Source organism: Salvelinus alpinus, chromosome 9, assembly GCF_045679555.1.
Source record: "Salvelinus alpinus chromosome 9, SLU_Salpinus.1, whole genome shotgun sequence".
Classification (NCBI taxonomy): Eukaryota; Metazoa; Chordata; class Actinopteri; order Salmoniformes; family Salmonidae; genus Salvelinus; species Salvelinus alpinus.
In genome coordinates this window covers 53,569,870-53,588,351 of record NC_092094.1, presented here as the reverse complement: position 1 = coordinate 53,588,351, position 18,482 = coordinate 53,569,870, and the positions used below count along the sequence as shown (strand labels likewise).

Genomic DNA, 18,482 nt, shown 5'->3' with positions numbered 1-18,482 from the left:
GAAAAGGAAGCTGGAGTGACACTTTAAAGCCTGATAGGCAGCGGGGACTTGCATAGTGAGTATGAGCAGTCGACTTGTCATCGCCATCACAGCAGCAGCGCAGAGGAGAGAGGCTGGCTGGAATCTTAAGGTCTTTTCATTTCTGCTCCGGAGTTGTCCATTTCAGCCCCTATTCTTGTCAGTTCTCATTTTAAACTAGGGATGCACGATATATCGGAATCGGACGATATTAACTAAATATGCCGACATCGGCCCAATGTCTAGTTTAACGCCGATGTGCAAAACCGATGTCAAAGCTAACGTGCATACCTATATAACGTAATGACGCCACATAAAAATTTTGCGTTACACGTGCAACACAGCATTCCTAACCTAGCCCACAATGTCTGCTGTGTGGATCGAGCAGTCACTTGAAGAAGTCGAGCAGTCATTTGAAAGAGTAAGAAAATTTCAGCGAGACAACTCAAACGCCAAGATAATGGAATTCATTGCCCTTGACAATCAACCGTTCTCTGTCGTGGGTTATGTTGGCTTTCGCTGACTGGTCGAGCACCAATACACACTACCAAGTGCGCTATTTTTCAGATGTTGCCTTAACGGAGTTACACAGAAATAGCGTCACTGCTATTAGCTTCACGACTGACAATTGGACCAGCGATATCAGCCCTCGAGGATTCCGTACTGAAGAAAGTCATATTTCATGCTCATGAATGTGCTGGTTGTCATACCGCTGCTGCCATTTCAATGGCATTTGAGAACATGTTTGAAACTTGGAAACATGAACACACTAGCTAGCTCCATTCGAACAACTGACTGGAGAAATAAGCTCATCAACTGCGTCTGCAGCAGACGTGATACCCTCAGTCATGGCATTGACAAAACTACCGACACAGGCTGTGAACAAGCGATTCGGTGGCATTCTCGCTTTACTGTGTCGCCACCATGCTCAATGCTATGTACAAGGACTGCTACTTCGATGCAGACAAGAAACAGGGTTTACGTGAAATGTTACATACACGGCTGGACAAGACGGAAACGGACAAAGTGACAGTGCACACGAGGAAGAGAGGCCACGGACAGACAGAGCTGAAACTTCACTGCTTGACATGTATGATGAAATCCTGGTTGAGAATGAAACGACTGAACAAATGAACAATGAAACAGCACAGGAAGTAAGTGAAAGAAATAGGTTTTGATTGTCCTACTGGTAATGGGGACATATGTAAATGCCAACAAAATAACTTTTGTGTGTGTGTGTGTGTGTGTGTGTGTGTGTGTGTGTGTGTGTGTGTGTGTGTGTGTGTGTGTGTGTGTGTGTGTGTGTGTGTGTGTGTGTGTGTGTGTAACCTTTATTTAACTAGGCAAGTCAGTTAAGAACAAATTCTTATTTACGATGACGGCCTTCCCCGAACGACGCTGGGCCAATTGTGCGCCGCCCCCTTATGGGACTCCCAATCACGGCAGGATGTGATACAGCCTGGATTCGAACCAGGGACTGTAGTGACGCCTCTTGCATTGAGATGCAGTGCCTTAGACCGCTGCGTCCATGTGTGTGTTAACTATTTATCTGTACTAGAGTGCTTAAAAGGCAGCTAAAATGTTAAATATCGGTTATCGATAGCGTGGTTTTTTGGGGGGCAAGGAAAATATCGTATATCGGTATTGGCCAAAAATGTCATATCGGTGCATCAATATTTTAAACCACATCCCATTTAGTCCGCTGTCGTCCTTACCGGCTCACCCAAACAGCTCATCATAGCTAGCTATTTAACACGGCTATGTATGAACAAAGTTCATAGAATTATGTCCCTAGGTGTGTACAGTGTTTATTAGTGGCTGTGCCTGGCTTTTGTTGTAGACAAGGCGTCGGAAGAGCCGGAATATCAAAGAGCAAGAGGAGCAGCTAAACTAATGCATCAACCCTGTGCTGTTGGGCCCCAGTGTTCCCATTTCCCACTAGCCTCTCCCCCCTTCTGAGCCATGCTGTGGATCGCATTGCCATGGTTAACGTTGAGTGACAACCCCCTGCTGATAGCCAGGTAGTCTCCATGGATACGCCAGGTCATTAAAAGGGAGCTGGGGAGCGGCGGCTCTGGCTGGCTGGTATCGACCTGACAGACACTGAAATAAGATGGCCCTGTGGCCCCGTCTGACCCTGGCGCTGGCATTGCATGGACCGGCAGCTCTCCTTACAGCCCCTGGGCTCACTCACTCCCTGTGGAAATGGAGACCGTAGATAAATGATTAGCGGCAGCTTTATGCATTCCCCAGTCCCCGTCCTCATGAGTGAGTATATGAACAAGTTTTCATGAGCTGGTGGACATTTTGTGCCGTAATGCTGTCGTGGTGGCTGTGTTAAGTCTTGGAATGCATAGAGCGGTTTATCTGTGGTAAGACTGCTTACACTGAAGAATGACCGAAGCCACTTTGGATAATATGATACTCGGTTAATATGACATCCTTTGTGTTTCTACAGAAGCTAATTAGTTTTATTGATTTCACTGATTTCACTAGTTTGTTTTATTGATTTCACAAAAGTTTTTTAAGTACCAGACTGCCAGTCCATATAACTATATTCTTGACTGTGCTCTCTTGGTGTCACACATTTCAAAGATGGCCGCCACCTGCCTACCCTTTCAGAAGAATCTCTCTTGCGGTTTGAAACTGTGATGTGGGGAGGGGTTTGGGAGGTGGTGTCTCACAAGGGGGGTGGGGGAGGTTTTTGACTCTGTCGGCAGCCCCTCCCTCCAGGGGCTTTCTGCAACAACAGGAACCGCAGGCGAAGACTGAACAAACCCATGCCGTCTATAAATAACCTGGTGGCGGGCATCTGGGGCTCTCCTGGGAGGTGGCACAGGCAAGAGAGGCAGCACGTTCTCTTGATTCGAACATGCAGTTAAAACCGCTTTTGCCCTGTCGCCAGGGTCCACAGGGGCCTCCCTGCTCTCTTCTCTCCTCCTCTTCCATCTCTGGGAGAGAGCAGTGACAAGAGGCTGGACGGGTTCAGTTCACACAAGGAGCTCAGTGGTGAACAGGGCTCACCTTGAGAAAGCAGCTTTTTATGGCATTGCACTCAATGTGCAATAAAAGGGACTTGTCGGAGGAGTGTCGCCCGTCTACTTTATTGTGTACTATAGTGGCATCTCCCTTTACATGAGAAGAGCGGTATCAGCCAGCCAGCCAAACACCCTTCGGTGACCCTCCAAAAGGTAGCTGGAGTAAACGAGAGAGAGGAGAGGAGGGGAAGAAATGTGTGTTTGGGGGCTTTGTGGTGTGCAGAGCTGAGAGGAAAGGTTATCCTTTCAGAAGACCGATAAATGGCTGGCTGTGTGTCTGATTGCAGTGCTAGCGTGATGTAAGGTCTTACAGTTGGGCAGGGACTGCAGTGGAGCATGATGGCCATCGTCTCGCCTCCACTCTGGGCCCCTCTCTCAGTCCCCCAATGACTGTATACGAATGGACAAAGCCATCGATCACGTGACACCATTCATTCCTATGTGAAGACTCAATAGCGCATTTGAAGCCAAAATAAGTCAGATGACGTCTCGTGGAGACATAACATGCGCAGTTTGAGCTATACCAGGAAGTGGCGTTGCAGGCTAGCTCAGTGCTGCCCCCTCTCATTAAGTAACTCCAGCTGAAGGCCGACCGGGGTACTGCAGGCTGAATAGCAACTCAATTATCCTTATAATTTTTTCTATGTGCGATTTATAAAATAATCGGTTCAAGGACATGCATCTGGTGTAATAGAAGTAATTATAGGTATTGATTGTCTAAGAATTTGTCATTTATTTACACGAAGATTGCCATTTTCCCATTCACTACAATGGGGGATCCTGTTTTTGACAACCAATGCCTGCAGTACTGCGGTCGGCCTTGAACTGCGTGGCTTTAATAAGAGGGGGCAGTCGTTCTCCCCTGCTATCCCCTTCTCTAACTCTTTGTCCCTCTCTTCCCCACTACTTTCTTCTCAATTTTCTCCCATGCCCAGTTTCACTCCCACACTAAAAATCTAATTGTGTACTCTAGAATTGAGAGAAACATGTATTTAATTAGGCTAGATGTCCTTTGAACTGGAGCCCCAAGGTAAGAGTCTGTTACACAACTACTTCTGGATCTTTTTAGAACTTTGTGTACAGTTCTAACAGTCAACGTTGGGAGTGTTCTTGAATCAAATGCCTGCATATTTTCTCTATTTCTGGATTCAGCACTCTCGCTTTGTTCCCACCCCTTCTGGTAGGGTTTTCACTTCGACATTGGCTGCTGAAAGCATGTTACCTTGGCTGTGATGTGTTTGGTAATCATATCTGTATGAAACCCTCTGGCCCAGCCCAGCGCTGTGTACTGCCTTGGCTGTTGTTGTGTGGGTAAGTAATCCCAGCAGGGCTCGCTAGCCGGGGCGTTGTTTACCGTGTGTTCTCCCCTGACGGAGGTGAAGAGGTGCTGAGCTGTTGTTTGTCGAGGGCTCAGCGGGCTGTCTCAGGGCTGCAGAGATAAGGGCATGACTAAGCAGTGGACAGAGAGAGAAGAGAGGGGGGGGAGGGGAGAGCGACAGAGGCTCTGCACTGCTTATCTGGATCTTTGTGCTCCGAGGCCCGGCCCGCCCCTCTGACTGAGCTCTCCGGTGGGTGACCTTGACAAGAATGTTGGATTATTATTGTAATAAATACCGCTCTGGTGGAATGGCCGGAGGTCAGGAGGGGAGGGAGGTAGGGAGGAGACGAGGCGGGAAGTAGGGAGAGAGGGAAGAGGGAGGGAAGGGAGGGGATTTCCGGTATTTTCCACAGCACAGATGGGACTTTGTTGAAACATGTCGCGGGGAGACCGGTCGGGTGAGAGCAGCAGATTGGCCTCTCAGTTTGGTGTCCCGGAACTGTTTACTACTACTACTACTTCACCGCTCCAGCAGCAGCCATGTTGTTTTTCTCGGTCTACCCGTCTACCATCTGGATTTGTTCAAGGGAAGCCTGGGAGTTGTGTTTTTGGGATGGGGCTTGACTGAGGCGCACTGCGTGTGACTGGCATTCCTTTGGCTTAATTAACTCCCCGGCAACAGAGCTAACAACCCTTTCATAGAGTTTTTTATTTTATTTTTATTATTTTTTTTATCAAGAATCTCCAGCTCATCTCAAAATGTAAGTGCTCTGTTAATTTTGCTACTCGGTGGGGGGAAAAGGATGTACTACAGTACGGAGATCGGAACTACTGTGAAATTACACCCTTGTGAACGGGATGTGTGAAGATTTCAAGTGGCCATGCTTTTGGGGGGGTCGTTGGAGGTCCCTTTTGAGTGTGGTCTCCTCCCATTAGCACCAGCACACAATACCAGGCAGAGGCCCCAAGCCAGCCAGCCACCGTCTGAGTTGAAGGGGGAGGGGTAGGGCAACAGGCAGGCGAGGGGAGGGAGGTCATCAGCTCGGCTTGTGTTGCGACCAGAGAATAGAGGAGCAATAACCTGCTGGGTTCCAGCCAGCCAGACAGTTCTCAGACAGGAAGGTACTGCTGTAGTCAACCGTGTCCCTTTTCTTAATACACCAGCTGCCAGTTCCCCCAAGCACTAACTCTCTCAGGTAGCAGCAACTGCTCAATTGGCTCTCCTCGAGAGGAAAGAGACAGGCAAGTGGGAGGCACAAGGGGTGTCAACAAATTTTTTTTCTCTCTGCATATGTAGTCAGAGTTGCTGTGCACAAAGCCTTGTATGCCCTTCCGTGTGAACGGAATGAAGACGTCAAGCCATTCGTGAAACTCTAGTTCAGTTATCAGGCAATCGAAGGTCTTTTTCAGCTTGCTTTGCTACCTTCTGGTTTCATGCAGGCTCCTGTCCCTGAATACTGATAAGCCGGAAGGCTTTCTCTCTCCACCTCTCTACTCCCTCCCTCTCTCCCTCCTCCTCTCTCTCCCCCCCCCCCCCACCCTCTCTCTCTCTCTCTCTATCTCTCTCTCTCTCTCTCTCTCTCTCTCTCTCACTCTCACTCTCACTCTCACTCTCTCTCTCTCTCTCTCTCTCTCTCTCTCTCCCTCTCTCTCTCTCCCACTCTCTCTCTCTCTCTCTCTCTCTCTCTCCCACTCTCTCTCTCTCTCCCACTCTCTCTCTCTCACCCTCTACTCTCTCTCTCACCCTCTACTCTCTCTCCGTGAAACACTATTTTGCTTGTTATGCCGTCTGTAGAAAAGCTTTTCCTCCCCGCTGTCTCTGGTCATATTACACCCAGTAGTCCGGGCTGTGTTCTCTGGGAACACAAACACTTCTCAGTGTGTCTACTTGCTCTCTCTCTCTTTCTGCCTCTCTTGTACTCAGTCCTCCCTCCCTTTCTCCGATTCTGTTTTCACGCATGGGCTCAAAAGCAAAGAGGCATCGGAGGCGGAGCTGGCAGCGATCCATCAATGCTGAAACTAGGGCGAGCAAAGGGAAATGTAACCTAAACTGCAGGCTAAACCAAAGAGCACAGCCTCTCAGTAAGTAGAGACACTGCCTTTGTACGCTCGGCGGAGTAGCTGGTGACTCCCCTGCCCTGCACAACACAGCGCCTTTTCCACGTTCTTTTTAAACGGGCATAATGTAGGCGTCGACAATGTCTCGTGAAAACTCGAGTCCTGCAACAACGCCGTTTAGCCGGGGGGGCCGAGAGCATTAAATCAAGGGTTTGCTTCCATTTCCTCGTTTTTTTGTTGTTGTTGTTTTTTGTTGTTGCCTGAGTGCACACTCGTAATCAGGCAGCCTGCGCCGTGCATCGGTGCCTCGGCTTTCAACTCTGAACAGAGCCCATTGTTGTCTGATGTCTGTGTTAGCCGAGTGTGCTTCTAGGCTGTGTCTCCAATCATGCAGCCTCAACCCACAGAGAAGAGGCTAAAATGCATAGCCGCCTAACCACAGACACCCAAGAATAGAGGAAATTGACGAAGGTAGCTTCATACAGTTGAATGCATTAGAGCAAACGAGAGCTGTCGTAATGACTATTCCTAGCCGCAGTGACAATAACGGTTTAATTGCATAACGTCTAGGGCTAGCGTTGTCTAACTAACAAGCCGCTGCGTTCAACTGTTTTGTTGAACCAGTAATTGGCCATGTGATCTATAATTGACAGTAATTTTTGTTCAGCCATTTGCTATAGGCCTTCTGTAGTTCAACATTAAACAATGCTCTCTTTCCCCCCCTCTGCTCTGTTGTCAAGTGCCTCCTACTCAGTCGAGGCCTCTGCTGAATTGTTGAGACCAGGCTATTGGCTGCTTGCAAAGTACAGGTGTTGTCGGGGTTACCACCAGTCCTTGCTTCCTCACAGCCACTATCTCTCTCACACACTCCCTGTCTCGCTCTTTCGTGTGCGCACACACACACATACACACACACACACACAACTACAATTGAATTGTCATCGCCACAGGCAGTAAAGAAAGGCATCTCTTTTGTTAAGCACCTTCTGTGGCAGCAGGAATCCAGTGAATGGCCTCTTCAGGTAAGGCCTTGCCAACGATTATTCTCTTTTAAATCAAAGCTGCTTTCGTTTACCGTAGAATCATAGCGAATATCAAATTGGCCTCTTTATTGATTTTTTTATTTTAAATTGTCTGGCCTAGTTTCCCTTTCTCAAGAGCTGCGTGATTTAAAAGGCTGGAGACTTTGATTTGATTGTGTTTCATTTAGTTCGGTACAGTAACGGTTCTATTTTGGTTTCACTGCCTCGCTGATGTTGTTAGGATGTGTGAGGGCTTGGCGTAGTCTCTTTCCTCTTAGCAACAGGTGAATAGCTGGCTGAGGCTGTTGCTAAGGGCCCGGAGATGCGCGAGGGAGGCTGGATTCTCTGAGCTGTCTGAAGGCACCGCCTCAATCTGCCTCTCCCTTGGTGGGGGGGCGAACCCACCCTCCCCCCTCAGCATAAAATGGGTCACTGAAGAATACCAGTTCTTCCTAGTCATTGAACTTGCTACTTGGTTCTTTAAAAAAAAAAACATGTTTTATTGTCACAGTGAAATTTTCTAGGGTCAGCCGTAGTAGTATGGCTCCCCTGGAGCAAGTTAGGGTTAAGTGCCTTGCTCAAGAGCACATCGACAGATTTTTCACCTTTCGGTTACAGGCCCAACGCTCTAACCCAGGGGTGTCAAACATACGGCCCGCGGGCCGGAACCGGCCCCCAAGGAGGTTCGATCAGGCCCGCAGGATAATTTGAAAGTGGAAAAAATGCATAAAAGACATGGAATTAATATTTTTAATTCGCTGCAATTCATGGATTATCCGCTAAGGGGCGCACTCTTTCCATCAGAGTAGAAGACAAGCCGCATCACTGAGACAGACTGAAAACAGCAGACGGTATCAATGCGCCATCTGCTGCTTGTTACGACGTTGTTAATACCTTGGTCTCTACCTCTCCGCTACACCCTCATTAGCCAAAATGTCGTTATCCAAACGGAGAAAAGTAGATAAGGAGTGTAGAATTTTCAAAGAAAAATGGACCACGTCCTATTTATTTACAGAGATGCACGGAAAACCTTCGTGCTTGGTGTGTTTGCAACAAGTTTCGGTATTGAAGGAATATAATATTCGACGCCACGACGAGACTCATCACAGCGAAAAATATGACGGCTTGCAAGGACAACTGAGAAGAGATAAGATTAACGAATTGCTGGCGGGTCTGAGGAAACAGCAGTCAACTTTCATCCAGAGCCGAGAAGTCAGTGAAGCAGCGGTAAAAGCCAGCTACCTAATTGCTAGCGAAATAGCATTAGCATCGAAGCCGTATTCCGACGGTGACTTTGTTAAACGATGCATGATGAAGGCGGCTGAACTTGTATGTCCCGAGAAGCGACAAGCTTTTGCCAATATTAGCCTGACGAGGAATACTATAGCAGAGAGGATTTCGGAACTATCGGCAGATTTAGACAGTCAATTGAAACAGAGAGTCAAGTCATTTATTGCATTTTCCGTGGCAATTGACGAGAGCACTGACATCACAGACGTGGCCCAACTGGCCATATTTATTCGAGGAGTTGATGAGACATTGACTGTTACTGAAGAGTTTCTTGAGTTGGTGCCAATGATGGACACCACAACAGCCGAGGACATTTTCGGCTCTGTCGTTGCTGCATTGGACAGAGTTGGAGTGGACTGGTCCCGCGCTGTCAGCCTGGCTACAGACGGCGCGCCATCCATGGTCGGAAAGAAGATTTTATATGCGTATGTGTAAGTGGTTTAAAAATTCCTTTCTTTAAAAGTCTCATTTAATCTTAAAGTGCATTACTATATTTTTCAGTACCAATTAAAGTTTTGTGCCTTTGTACAATCAGTGGGATCAGTTGCAATGCATATTTGTGAATGATAAAAGTAAATTGCACATTTGTCTAAGGAAATATGAGGTGTTTCATGAAATGTTTTGTAAAAGGATAGTTCATTAAATTTCAATATTTTCCTAATGTTCTTGTGCTTCTTTACACCAAAACAAAGGAAAGACATGATATTTTGATTATTTATAGCAGAGTATGGTATAATTTTAATGGTCCGGCCCACTTGACATCTCCCTAGGCCGTATGTGGCCCACGATGCGAAATGAGTTTGACACCCCTGCTCTAACCGCTAAGCTACCTGCCGCCCTTTTGTGCATTGTAGAAGTAATACTTTGCTACACATTGGAAAGAATACTTGATGGCAAGGTATTTAGAATCGGACTTATTGTGATACCGTTTGCCTTTTAAAATCTATTTTGCTGTGGCAGTTTTAATTCATGTCCAACTCTCTCATTAGACTTCTCTTTGAGTCGTGTCAATAATGGTTAAAGGGGTCTGTTGAAGTGGATGTTGACCCTTTTGTCTTTCAATGTGGGAGGCGGTGTGATTGAATTAGCCAGGGCGCAGCTCTTGCTGTTGACTACAGGAGGCTCTGTGTGTGAACTGTAAAACAACGGTTTCTGTAGTGCCCTGGACTGCACGACTCCGTCAGCCATTTCTGCCCGCAAATCTCTCACACCTTCCCTTTACCTGTCACTTTCTGTGGTGTGTCTGCTTTCACCCGCAGCAAGCTCTCCCACGCTCGCATGCTAAACACCAACTGGGGAGTCTCAATCATTACCTCACAAAAGGCCTAGCCAATTATACAAACCTTATATGGTATTTTAAAGAAGTGGGTTGTTGAACAAATGGGGCTTCAAGTCTTTTGTGGGATAATGTTGTTTCTGTTTAAACATGGCAGTCTCTCTGTGCTGTGTCTGCAGTCCCGTTTTAAGTCACTTTCATCATCAGTTGCAGAGTGCCTGAGAGAGCATGTCAGTTTGGTTTCATTCCTCTCAAAGGGGAAGGAGAGAAACAAATGGTCAAAGGCCTGTTGTATGTAATTGTGGGATGCATGTTCGAGGAGGCGTACTTTTAGCTGGCAGCCATATGCTGGCAAGCAGCATCTTTTCTTGAAGATGTTTTCTGTCCTCTAATGAGACACCGGGCAATTATGAATAAACTGCCTCCTCCATGAATCTAGGTTACAAGGGGGAGGGTTCAGTGTAGCCATGCCTGGTTTACTCAGTGGGGCTATTATTGCGGTGGTTGTCTTTTGTTGTTTTTTCTTCTCGCCTCTCTCTTTCTCTCTCTTCAGTTTGAGGCTTGTACTTGGGCTTAGAGAGTTGCTTGGAGACAAGAAACAGACCCCCCCCCCCACACACACACACTCCATCGCTGCTTTTCACTTTCGACTCTGTGGGCTTTTGCTGGTTTTCTTTCTTCTTCTTTTTTTCATGAAGTTTTTTTTCTCATGCTAGCGTTTAGTCATTTTCCACTTCTCTGTCTCTCTGAGGTTTTCAGTCCAGACAACGCAGCATGTCATTTAAAAGACCACATTTGGTCACAGGAAACTGGCAGGCTTTCTCCTGTGTGGTTGTGTTTTGACAGTGCTGTTAGGCCTGTTCCATGAGAGACTAGGGAGGGGGGCAAAGCTGGTTGAGAGTGTCTTGGAAGGCTGGTTGAGAGTGTCTTGGAAGGCTGGTTGAGAGTGTCTTGGAAGGCTGGTTGAGAGTGTCTTGGAAGGCTGGTTGAGAGTGTCCTGGAAGGCTGGTTGAGAGTGTCTTGGAAGGCTGGTTGAGAGTGTCTTGGAAGGCTGGTTGAGAGTGTCTTTGAAGGCTGGTTGAGAGTGTCCTGGAAGGCTGGTTGAGAGTGCCTTTGAAGGCTGGTTGAGAGTGTCCTGGAAGGCTGGTTGAGAGTGCCTTGGAAGGCTGGTTGAGAGTGTCTTGGAAGGCTGGTTGAGAGTGTCCTGGAAGGCTGGTTGAGAGTGTCTTTGAAGGCTGGTTGAGAGTGCCTTTGAAGGCTGGTTGAGAGTGTCCTGGAAGGCTGGTTGAGAGTGTCTTTGAAGGCTGGTTGAGAGTGTCCTGGAAGGCTGGTTGAGAGTGCCTTGGAAGGCTGGTTGAGAGTGTCTTGGAAGGCTGGTTGAGAGTGTCTTGGAAGGCTGGTTGAGAGTGCCTTGGAAGGCTGGTTGAGAGTGCCTTGGAAGGCTGGTTGAGAGTGCCTTGGAAGGCTGGTTGAGAGTGCCTTGGAAGGCTGGTTGAGAGTGCCTTGGAAGGCTGGTTGAGAGTGCCTTGGAAGGCTGGTTGAGAGTGTTTTGGAAGGCTGGTTGAGAGTGCCTTGGAAGGCTGGTTGAGAGTGCCTTGGAAGGCTGGTTGAGAGTGCCTTGGAAGGCTGGTTGAGAGTGCCTTGGAAGGCTGGTTGAGAGTGCCTTGGAAGGCTGGTTGAGAGTGCCTTGGAAGGCTGGTTGAGAGTGCCTTGGAAGGCTGGTTGAGAGTGCCTTGGAAGGCTGGTTGAGAGTGCCTTGGAAGGCTGGTTGAGAGTGCCTTGGAAGGCTGGTTGAGAGTGCCTTGGAAGGCTGGTTGAGAGTGCCTGGAGAGTGCCTGGAGACTCTCCCGACCACTCAATTTGGTGCCTCCAGTGTGGTCACCAGAGCGGCTACCAGGGCCCAGGGAAACTCAAATTACAGGCAGCCTTGAGTTTCCATGAATCCGATTTTCAATCAATCTTCCTCTCTAATTATAGGCAAGGGCAGTTAGTGCCCGATTTGTTTTACGGCCCCCGTGGTATGGCCTTCTTCCGAATGTTCTGGCCCGGTGCCGGCTAGCTCAACATAAACTGTGTAACCACTCACAACATGAACACGGACCGCTCATTCCCCTTTCTGCGCAGACTTGTTGGGAAAGTAGTGTGTTTTACAGACCACTGTCTAGGCTACTGACCATAGTGATTCCTCTGACACTGAGAGATCAATATTTCGACTCTTCTTATCGGAGGATCAGTGGCGGGAACGGTATTGACTGTTGTTTCTGGGGCATATGATAAATGCAAAGTATGCTACTTCTGGTTACGTTCCGTGGTCGAAGTCTGTTTTAGAGATCGGACACCCCATGATATAAGTTTGAATCTGTCCTGTCCAGATCTCTGGGTTGTGTGTTTGTCGTATGCTATTTAGAGTCATGTTGAGTGCTCTGTGTGAATCGGGTCTAATAGGCGCTGTGTCAGTGTGTCAGGTGTTGAGCAGCCCTCTAGTCCTATCATCTGTGCATGACTCATCACTTCTCCCCCAAGTGCTGGTGTGGGCATGCTCAATGGACCCAGTGTGGGCGAAGGGAGGCATGTTGGGTAATGGGCACAGATTTACACAGTATCACCACAGCACGGTGATTAATTGCACTGTGTCCTACAACGGACAGCGTCTGTGGGAAATGGCCGCCCCCCCCCCCCCCCCCCCGCAGATTTTTGAAACTCTGGTACTGCTAGTGCAGTGAATAAATTGTGGTAACCTTTGATCTGGAGGCAAGCTCGTTAAAATGATGTAACCTACATTTATAATGTTTGACATGCACAGGGAAGCCGTTCGGCATGCCAACTCGAACACACTCCGTTTTTTTTTGCACGGTGTTCCACCTCCCGGGTTTTGGTTCAATGGTGGACTTTAGGCCACGAAGCTGAAGTCAATTGACACACTTAATTACCCAGGGCGTCTGCTAAGTCAATAACCCCCCCCCCCCCCCCCCGTTAGGCCAATGACTATTATGACTGGTGGTGTGAAAGTATCGCTTTTATGGCGAGAAGTCATAGTCCAAGGTCTTTATTTGTTTTTTAATACCTTGACTGTTAAACTTGTTGAAGAGAAATCTTTCTTTTTCTGCCAGTTTCCGAAATGGGAACCGTTATCAAGCCTTTTCATGATCTGCATCAAAGTGACAAAGGCCGTTTGGGGATGTCTAGATCCCTGGAAGTCATCCTCTTTGAATTTCCTGAACTTTTAAGTCCTCACTGCCTGCTTGTTTACACAGTTGGGATTAGAGCTGCTAACCTGAAAGGCTGCTTAGAGAGAGGTCCATCTAAACATAGCGTGACATTAGTTCAACTTTGTCAACACCAACGGGGTTAAGTTGAAAGGTTGGCGAGTGATTGATGAAAGATGCCCTTTGATCGCTATTTCTACACCTTTGCGAAGATTAAGCGAGGTGTCTCTTTTCAGTTAGGTGTTTAAAATACTGTCCTCGGGGGGGGGGAGTAAGGTCCTTGAATATATTAGTGTTACTTAGCATTCTGGTAGTAAGGTGTCCCAGGCACGTTGCCACGTTTATGTCAACAGGTGTTTTACTACCTACATCAGTTAATGGCGGGGTCAGAGAAGGGGAAGGTCATGGTATGGTGAAAGGTGAGTGGGTGACTCTAATTTTAATTTAAGCCTGTAAACACATGGAGAATGCCTCCAATCAGTTCAAATGAGCCTAGAGGCCAGTGGACCAAGACAAATGTACTCTCAAAGAAATGATTGAGAATTGTTGCTTAATTTCCTATTCTTGTTCACTTCTAATTTGCGTCAAGTCATTTATTTTCCTTTTTTTAGTTTCTAATACTTAGCATAAATGTTGACGCAGGCTTTTTGTAATATCTCAATTGGCCATCTATATAATAATATTGCGGTATCAACCCCCCCCCATCCCTATCGTTTTCCTCCATCGCTCTCTCTGTTTTTGTTTCTAGGCAGAGGGCACTTCTCTCCCCTGTCATTATGACGAAGGGGGACTTGTATGGCAGATGTTTTTTCCCTCTCCTGATGTTACTGGAGACTCTTGACACGGCCTGAACTCTGCTCCCTCACCACTGCCTGACTCCGACCTCCCCAGCAGGGACGGGTCACCCCCCTCCGAGAGGGATGTTGGGAAGGTGACATCACCCACCCGGGGGCCTCGGGGATCTGTTCCTGAACCCGAAACACTTACCCGGCAGCGGAAAGGAGGGCGTGGGGGCGCAGAGGAATGTTCTGGGAACTCGTTGGAATTGAGGCTGTAACACACTCGCCTGCCAAAACCTAATTTTGTGTTCCGTAGGGGGGAGGAGGGGGGTATTCCATTCCTATTATACCAGTCGTCTTCTGCCACAGACCTTTTCCATACCCCTTTTCCCCCCTTCCCCTTGTTTTTGAGTGATTGTTTTCCGCCTCTGAAAGGCTGTCCAAGGGAACATTGATTCTCCTCACTCTGCCAGGGTGAAAGTGGATATGGTTGTTTGATGCTTTCCAGACCACTGGATTGTGGGGACCCTTAAGATAATGCCCAGGGGCTTAGCAGACCGAGGGTCTGGTCTTTTGCAGCCAGCAAAATGGCATGTGGAAAAACAGTCATGAGCAGGGGTGTTACCCCTTAAAAGGCTTATAAAGTAAAGGGCTGTTCACTTTTTCCCGTTTTGGTATGGCCTTATTGGCTTCGTGAAGCTGTATATTGATATAAAGACCATATTTACCAACTGAACAGCGATGTGGTTCTATTGGAACCTATGCCTATTAAGGGCACAAAATGATTTCACTTTTCGATCAATCTCAAATGCTTTTTACCCAGTAGGCCTACATCTCCACAGCAGTCTTTTCGTAAACATGGCACACTGCAACAATTTGGATTTTGCAATACTTAAATCATATGTTGAACAGTAAAAAGAAGCCCATAAATGGTTTATGTTTGGGATTAAACTGTCTGTCGTCGGACAGACGCAATCCGTTTACATCTTCAGAGTCCCGGTTGCAGGGTGTGGACAAAGCACATTGTGTGTGTGTGTGTGTGTGTGTGTGTGTGTGTGTGTGTGTGTGTGTGTGTGTGTGTGTGTGTGTGTGTGTGTGTGTGTGTGTGTGTGTGTGTGTGTGTGTGTGCAGGCTTGGCGAAGTGAAAACTTTGCAGAGAAGAACGACCACTAATAGTGCACTTGAGCCCACAAAAGGAGAAACCGGTCCAGGAATAGTGGATGTTTTTGTTGTAGGCTTCGGGCTGGTGCTACCACTGAGGTTTTGTATCCATTTAGATTTCTGCTTCCCCCGGCTAGAGACTGGGCCTCCCTTCTTTTTCTGCAAAGAAAAAGTGTATGCATAGGCAGAGTTTCTGTTTGGCAGTCTTTTCCTGGTGTCTCCACTTGAGCTTTCGGTTTGTGTTCGGTGGTCTCTCCCGCCAGCCGTAAGCATCTTTGGTTTGGAAGGATCTGACGCTAGGGTATGTAAGCATGCTTTTGGTCGACGGTTGGAAGAATTCCTCATCGACCACTGCTGTTTTCAGGTTCGCTTTCTTCTCTATGGAGCCTACACTTGCAAACAAGCGTTAGCCGTTAGCTTATGATAACTTGTCGCTTGTTTTTCCATACGCATTGTCTCGTTAGCCGACAACAGCAAATTAATACTCGACTGTGTTCTGAGCCTCTGGCATTGAAAAATGTGGTTTGTCTTTACAAGCATCAGTTTCATGAGAGCAGCACAGGTGGCTGAGCACGATGCCCTGACTGTAATCCCCCAGTAATCCTGTCTGAGGCCATGGGCTCACTTACTTCTCCCCAGCCTGATTAAACAGGGAGAGGTGACCGTCCTGCAGACGGGCTGCCGCAGCAGCTTTCCAGTGGACTCAGTCTTCAGGTTCTGAAGGGCAACAGGTTTAGGTTTGAGCAATTCGCCCTGTGATTCTGTAGGCTTTATAAAGGTGGAGAGAGTGAAGTCTTGCCTCATGCCAGAGTATAAAATGAAGCTTCATCTCAGAATTGGCCGAAGGAACTCTTCCCCTGCAGGGTGTGGGGTGATGAGTCACTCAGACGGTGTGGTTCTCGCCAGGCCCCGGAATGAGAGAGCGTGACTCCGCACAGAGTCCTCTCAAACAGTGTGGTCGTCTGATTTTTATTTTTGTTGCAGCCAAACTGTAAATCCAGGGAGCTGCAGTCGTGACCAGCACGGTGATGGAGCGAACGAGAGAGAGACATTGAATTTAGCATCGAAGGACAACCACTGAGTGAGTGATCACACAACCACAGGAGTTTCCCCAGACTGGAGGATTTGGCTTTGACTGATGAAATAGGGCTCTCTTGGATGCTAATCATAGACGAGCCCTCCTTGTGTGTCAGCCTGCCAGCCTTGCTGCAACAACATTCGCGACTGGCTCAATTACAGTAGCGCCACAGCGACAATCACTATCTAAATTCTGAAAAGACAAGACTATCCAAATGCATTTCAAATGCACCCCCCCCCCCAACCCAATCTATATGATGCACTCCGCAGTCATCTCCAGCGCCATCTCTGATATTCAGAGGGCTCAATGATATCCTTGACGACAAGGGCCTTTAAGAGTCGGTCCCAGAGCTCCCTGGGCTGCTGAAGGCACCAGCTGCTGCTGCCTGGCGCTCCAATTAAAGACTCCACTTCTCTCGGCTCAATTCATTAGGGAGCTTGTTGCTTACCGCCGAAACACACGGCGAGAGCAACAATCCCAACAAACGGCCCCTAAAAAGTCCTTTTGTGACCGTCCTCGGCTACACCCCTCTCTCTCTAGTTTCTACAACTCCCCTTTCTCGTATGCTCGCTCACGATAGAGCTTCTTTGCCGAGTGGGCTGCCACCTGCGAGAGTCAAACAGAAGCGGCTATGTCATCCACCACCTAGGCGTGGAAGTCATTAATGGGGGTTTTATCGCCGACACGCGCGTGTCGTTGCCCCGTCCCTGGTGGCAGCGTTTCAAACATCCCCCACGTTAGTGTGAAGTGTCCTTTTCAACATAGGACTTTTCTGTCGCTCAGATGATGGCTTGTATTCACAAAATCTCCTTTAACACAATGCTTTAAGACGCGTCAAATTTTGTGGAGTTAGCATTTGCCTCTTCTTCAATTGTGTTGTATTTTACCCGACTAAGCAAGAAGGTTTGGTTTTTATTCAAATGAATTGGGCTCGCCAGTCAGTAAGCAACGCTGTCATGGGGGCTTGTTTGTAGCCTAATGAGGGTGTGATGTAGAGTCAAGCTCATCAGTACTCGCATACTCGCAGCACATCTGTTGTTGTGTAAATTAGGCCGAAGCTCATGACAACTCACTGTAGCCTACACACCACCTTCCAAACATACAAGTCAACCTTCACATCACTTTAGCCTCTAGAGTACAAACAGTACTACACAATCCCTAAATAACAGGTGTGCTCTGAGAAGTTGACAACGTAAGCAGTGCCGTCACAGGGGTTTGCCTACGATAAGGGCGTACGTTCTCGAGAAAATGAGTGCTCCGGATGCTGGCTATGGTTTCCATTAATACACACTGGTATGTTTACTAGTGGTTCGGTTGACTGACTGCCCCAGTGGTTTTCAGCACCCTGCTCCACGGCTTACTGCGTTGTTTGTTTACAGGTCGTTGCCCCCCCCCCCCCCCCCCTGGGAAAGTGGTGGGAACAAAGGGCCAGCCCTATTTTCTCTCTACAGTGGTGAGGGAGGCCATCTGCGGTTTGGCCTTGATTGAACACATCCTCGTTGATTAGCCCTGCGTTTCAGCGGTGTGAAACGGCCCTATCAGCTCCTCCGTGGCTAGCTCCAGGATTTATTATGTCGGCGTCTGGAATCAGGAATCCGTCACAGCGCGACCTTCGCCTGGTTTCTCCAAGCAGTATTATCGTGTGTTCAACCTTTCCCTTGAAGCGCTTGACACACAGGCTTTCCCCAAAGGCTGTAAATTGAAACCAGGTTGACTGAAGTGGATTAGGGAGTCTCCGCTTGTGATGACAATCATTTGGTGGCTGCTTATATTTGTCTTATTTCACACATGTACGTGTGTGTGTGTGTGTTATACACGTGTGAATTGGAAATGTGTTTTGCATATTCACAGCCAGGTTCAGCCATTGTCACCTGTGACCCTGGAGAAATGAGGGTTAAGTGCCTTGCTCAAGGGCACATCGGCAGGTTTTTCACCTTTGTCGGCTCGGGATTCGAACTAGCCACCTTTCTGTAACTGACACAATGCTCTAACCGCTAGACTACCTGCCACTGTACATGCACCTTCCTCTCTGCATTGTAAGTAAACACCAAGCAATTGCGATGTCTTAAACAATTCTCACGAAAGTCCCATCAATACTCTTGTTGAAATAGCAATTCTATGATGAGTGTAGTTTTAGGAGTAGTCTTACTTGTACATATTTCCCCCTTACCTCACGGAATAGCAGCTACTGTTAAGTAAATAGGAAGACCTCATTACATAAAGTATGGCCTCGTTGTT

At 47.8% G+C, this 18,482-nt stretch overlaps 1 protein-coding gene across 3 annotated transcripts in view; it reads left to right on the top strand.

Annotated features, from left to right (window-relative positions):
- Positions 1 to 18,482, top strand: part of znf609a (zinc finger protein 609a) — a 184,580-nt gene that overhangs the window by 140,432 nt on the left and 25,666 nt on the right. Inside the window, exon 1 of one of the 3 annotated variants that reach the window (XM_071326685.1) lies at positions 6,130 to 7,454. The exons of the other annotated variants lie outside the window; for them this stretch is intronic. The gene's annotated coding sequence lies outside the window, so the exon portion shown is untranslated. Of the gene's footprint in view, positions 1 to 6,129; positions 7,455 to 18,482 lie in introns of those variants that run through there. 3 annotated transcript variants of the gene reach the window in all.